We start from the raw sequence: 6,000 nt of genomic DNA, 5'->3' as shown, positions 1-6,000 counted from the left end.
AGGTCCTTCTCAGAGTCTTCCACTGACAATAGTTTTCCAGCCTCCTTTTCTGCTTAATACAACTCTTGGACCTCTAACAATAACTCTGGGCCACAACTAAATGGCTCAGGCCCATGCCCTCCATCATTTATTACAAAAACGACTTTAATAAAATAGGAATTCATCAACAGCCTAGAACTGATTATTCTTGTCAATTGATTAAGAGATATAGGGTTATTTTTGCCATTTCATCCTTTACTACATGACAAAATTCAGCAACTTACCTTTTCATGTCCTGAATACCGTGTTCCGATACTTTTGTCCAGAACACTAGATAATTTTTCTATAATATAGAAAAATTATCACGTGTTCTGTTATACTAGCATGGAACATCATGTTCTTTTGTACTGTCCGGTTTCCATTATATATTTATCTTGTAGTGAAGAATTTAAAGATAATTTTATCCCTCAAAGTAAAACTAAAATGACCCATTTGTCAATGGTTGAGTTTCTAAACTCCTGGCTTGGCTACCAATAGAGTGTGAACCAATTTGTTCCACTAAGAATTAAATATTTACGCCATTCTTAAAATACACACCATTAGTAACATATTCTAGCATATTTAGTTTTATATTTATTAACAAATCATTTAGTTTTTTAATAAAAAATTATAAACATATTCACTAGCTACCTTGGTAAAAATAATATTATATAAAATAAGCAAATAATATATATCAAAATGAAATTTATTTTTTAAATATTAACATTACAATTTAAAATATTTAGCTCTTCTTGCTAATTTTTTTTCAAAATCAATTCTTATACTTTTAATTTGTCTTTTGAAAAGCTTAAAAATACAACTCTGACAACATTCTCATTCAAATCTTTTAAAATACTTGTTGGACATCTAATTTTCTAAAAACAAAAATTCGTACTAAGAATATACATCTAATAGATTTAATGACAAAGAAAGAATATTTATTTTTTTAATGGCTTCACTAAGTCTAATCCATAGATTTTGAATTGATTTCAATCGATATATTTTAAATTTTAGTTTTTACGAAAAAAATTTTAGTTCGTAATATAAAAATTTAAATTTAGTTTTCTAATAATATTAGATTTTTCTTATTCTGTTGCCCTATGTATCTAAAGAAAATACATTTGACTGTTTTAATATTAAAAAATTATAATTACAAAATTATCGTAAATCAAAAGTCATTATATATACGTTCTCTTTTATAATTTATATATAGATAATAATATTATTATTCAAAAATTTTATTACTCTACCATGATTTATTAAGAATATTATACTATATTTTAATACGTAAATTGTGGTAAGATAATTGTTTTATAAAAACACAAATAACACAATATCTTATCACTGTTTACTTATAAATTCAATAGTATTCTTTAACACAAATAATAACAGGATAGTGAATTTTTAAAATTGTATATAAAAGCTCACTAAATATGATTTGCTAAAAAAATTATCGCTAAACATGATTCATGTCCATCAAGAATTTCAATAATTTTTCCACCATCACATACTAATAAATTTTATTTTTTTAATACATAATTAAATTTAAATTACTAAAAATGACATTTTTAAATTTTTTAACACTGGCATTCTATGTACATACATTTGGTCATTTTTTCAAAAAGAAATTAACTACCAGTTTAGTCTTCACACAACTAAAGCTGTGTTCGCTTCTTTTTTATGTGTGTTTCGCTTTCTTACGATTCGGGTGCAACGCGAGTTCTGATTGTTTTGTTTAACTTTTTCTTCAAGACTTCTATTAAATTTCTTTTCATATATACCTATGTATGTAATCTTATTTTTAGAAGTCGTAATACTTCACCATTTTTTATTTACGAGCTTAAGCATAAAACACTACATATTAACTAAAGGAAACCGAAATCATGCATTGGCCGATTTTTGTAGCGACCCTCAATTTTAAAAATATAAATATAAATAAGTTATCATTTATTTTATAAAATTAGAATTCCTTATTTTTAGAAAATTATTTTTATTATCAGTAATGGAACTAATTTTATAATAATTTGAATTTAATCAAATCCATATTATTATTATTATTATTATTAGATACAATTGTCATGAGTATTATATGTATTATGAGTTTATATAGTTTTAAATCCTAGTATTATGTATTCATTATTGTTATTATATTCACTAAGTTATTATTATTATTATTATTACTATTATTACGTTGTTTATTATTATTATTATTATTATTACTATTATTAATTATAAAGGATGAAAATCAAAGGCGGTTTATATTTTGGATTAAGTTATATATATATATATATATATATATATATATATATATTATCACTATCATTATGCATATATACATACATATAAATATATAATAATAATAAAGAAAGCCAAGGCGACTTATAAGCCTTCATAAGTCATACGTGTGTATATATATATATATGAACATCGTAAGAAAGAAAAAAAAAGAGAGAGAAAGAATAGCGTAACGAAGAGAAAAAAAGAAATAACATAAATCCCTTTGAACTTCTGGCTTCGATTTCTTGCAATTCGTAACTCCAATAAAAAATCTAATCTGGTAAAATTATTTGTATCCTCCTCCTCTACACGTTGGCACCACTTTTGATCGGTGAAAGTTGACGGTGATGTAGCTCCTTTATCTCTTGGGTTTGGCCAACGGGAGTTTTAGGAGGCACAGACGATTTTGGACGTTTTCTTCTTCGATAGCTCAGTCAAAAAGCTTCTCCGGAGCTTTGAATATTTTGATTCCGTACAAAGGTATGGTTTTGGTTTCTCGTAGTTAATATTTAATGTCACGTGAAAACTTACGCTAGAAGACCTTAAGATAGGAATGAACTGAAAGAATAATTGATGGATTGTGTATATGGTATAAAATGTGTGGTTTAGCTGTTGTCAATAATTTGCTGTTGAAATTGGTTGATTTTGGAAAAAGATTTAATATTGATATTTGTTTGATTTTGAAATAATTTGTTATTGGAAGTGATTTGAAGGGCTGAGAGGTGTTTGATTTGATAGTTGGGACCCTTAAAGGGTGGCAGAAATTTGAGTCTTAGAGGAGGTATTGCCAAAGTTTCTATAAGAATTAGAGTTTTGATTTGAGGTGTTATTCTAAAAAGGAAAGAGATTATTATGTGGCTTGTGTATCTGAGACTATTTGTTGACCCTCTGTCGCAAGATGTGACCGGACACTTTAATTCCCCGGATTCCCCCATGGGCATGCATATATATATATATATATATATATATATATATATTTGAACTTGGAGTTCGTCTCCATGGAATACTATATTATTGAGCTTGGAGTGTGACTCTATGGAATATTATATTTGAGCTTGGAGTTTAACTCCATGGAATATTATTGAGCTTGGGGATGCGCGCACAGAGAGACTGTCCAATGGTTAACTACCAGGACATGTCGGGTTGGCTGTATAACCGACAGATGAGACTCGTCAGCCATAGGACAGACATACATCATATGCATTTGTTTGTTTGCTTGAGTGTGCATTGTTTTGGTTTGCTTAACTGTTTAATTCTGCTTATCCGCTACTTGTTTTACTTGCTGTAAATGCTTCTCTATCTGTGTTTTCCTTGCTTGAACTGTATGTGTATATTTTCTGAGAAATCCCTCTTGACGAAGGTGTGAGGGGAGAGGGTTGTTCCACCAGTGATTCAGAGGATTTGAAGAGACAGAATGTGAAGTATTCCGTTAAAGTTAGATTCAGGACTTGAATACCTTAGACAACTTACCTAATTTCTGGTTTAGTTGAATTCTTAAGCTGAAATTTGAGTGTCGAAGTTCTAGGAATGCCTCTGGCTCTCCCGAGACCTTTTATATTAACTATGCGGGCACCTTTACCATACTGAGAACCTCCAGTTCTCATTCCATACTATGTTGTTATTTTTCAAATGCAGGTCGAAAGGTATCTCATTAGGTGTCTGGACACCTAAAGCGAAGTGGTTACTGTGTTATTTTGTTGTGCAGTGATGTATATACACGTAGTTAGCTTCCTCTCCACATAACTTATTCTTTTTTATCCTCTTAGAGGTTTATGGAGAGGCAGGATTTTGTTTATGTACGTCTTGGGTTTTGGATATATATATATATATATTCTCCGGTCAGCCTTGACTTCGCGGACTGAGTTAGGAGCTTGTTATTTTGTACCTTTGGCTTTCTATTCCTACTTTTATTACCTTACGTTTGATAGTTATAGTTTTCCTCACACGCAAGTTATTCCGTTTTCGGAGCGTGGCACTTTTCATTTTGCGATTTTGTTTTACCCATTTTTCAAGGCTCCTAGTCTATTATATTCTTTCTACTATTATAAGTACGTATTTTAATTTTTAGAAGTCGTAATACCTCGCCACCTCTATTTTATGACTTATGCGTAAAGTTTTGGGTGGTAGGGTGTTACATTATGGTATCAGAGCAGTTTGTTCCTGTAGAGCCTGAGGGATGGACTGATTATGCTTCTGGGCATACTCTGGGCGTGTGTATGTGCTATTAGGATATCTGATTGATATATGTGGCATAAATATTTATGAGCATGCATCTGGAACTTAAAGCATTAAACTTGCGATATTGAGACTGATCAACTTAATATCACTTGTTTGGTGTGAACAGGGACCAAATGTCGTCTCGTGGATCCGAACGAGGTATTCAGAGAGGAAATCCCGTGGTTGAACCAATGCAAGGACGTCGAGGTGGAAACCCTAGTGCTAGTACAAGTAACGTAAGTCGATACTATAGGTCTATGACCCTTACTGACTTCCTCAAGAGTGGTCCACCCCGGTTTAATGGAAACACCAATGCCCTGGAGGCTGATCAGTGGTTTTGAGAAGTGGAGAGCTTTTTGTACACTCAGCATGTTTCTGAAGTACATTCAGTGGAGATAGTGACTCATATGTTGGAGGGAGATGCTCAGGATTGGTGGCAAGAGTTGTGTCATAACTTGCAGGTGGAGTTAACGGATATCACTTGGAATAGATTCAAGATAGAGTTTTATGGGAGATATTTCTTGCATGCGTTTTGCACTGCAAAGGAATTGAAATTAATGCAGATGAAGCAAAATGATATGTTCGTTGCTGACTATACTCGTGAATTCGACAACCTGTGCCGTTTCTCAAAAACTTGTCAAAGAAATCCAGCCGATTATGAGGAATGGAAGTGTGCTCAGTATGAGAAAGGACTAAGGAGTGATATCTTTAATTACGTGTATCCACAAAAGCTAACAAATTTCACTGAGTTGGTTAAGAAGAGCCAGCTCGCAGAGGATTGCTCCATGAAGTGGACACTGCTACAGGAAGGCTTTGGTGAGACTACTCCAGAGGAGCCGCGCAGGTACGGACTGGGAATGTGCTTTCGATGTGGAGCACCGGGACACATGTCTAGAGATTGTTCGCGTGGGAGAGCTGCAGATGCGAGTTGGCCACGACAGGATCGAGGTAAATATGATACAAAATGCGTAGGACAGATTTGTTCTGTGTAGAGCTAGGACCTCGCTTTTGTTTAGGTTACGTAACCGGATATGGAAGTTTAGGACTGGAAAGACTGGACGTAGTTTTGGACTTGAATACGGACTAGAAATTTAGGCCGATAGAAATATCTCTTTGATAACCAGTTAGGTGTCGAGAGAAAAAGTAAGTTGTGATAGATTTAGTGTCAGAGGTTGAACCAGTTTCGATAGTATTACATATGATGACACCCACTACAAAAAAAATGGTTAAAATGGCGGTTTTTTAAGGTAATTACGGCGGTTACAACCGCCATTATTGCCAAAAATGGCGCCTCCAAAAAACGCCGGAATTCTGGGCGCCATTCTGGTTATTACGGCGGTTTTCAGAAAACCGCCGTAATAACCAGTGGATAATACGGCGGTTTTTAACCGCCATTTTAACCAAATAAAACGGCGGTTTTGTTGTTTAAAATTGCGGTTTGTAACCGCCATTTTTACCTGGGTTTAATGGCATCCTCCTCATTTAAAA

General features: G+C 32.9%; 1 pseudogene; it reads left to right on the top strand.

Annotated features, from left to right (window-relative positions):
• The first annotated feature begins 4,646 nt into the window (after nucleotides 1–4,646).
• On the top strand, nucleotides 4,647–5,504 carry LOC148562537 (uncharacterized; annotated as a pseudogene).
• The last annotated feature ends 496 nt before the right edge of the window (nucleotides 5,505–6,000 follow it).

Source organism: Arachis ipaensis, chromosome B6, assembly GCF_059453495.1.
Source record: "Arachis ipaensis isolate K30076 ecotype BB chromosome B6, ASM5945349v1, whole genome shotgun sequence".
Classification (NCBI taxonomy): domain Eukaryota; kingdom Viridiplantae; phylum Streptophyta; class Magnoliopsida; order Fabales; family Fabaceae; genus Arachis; species Arachis ipaensis.
This window is presented reverse-complemented; position numbering and strand designations above follow the sequence as displayed.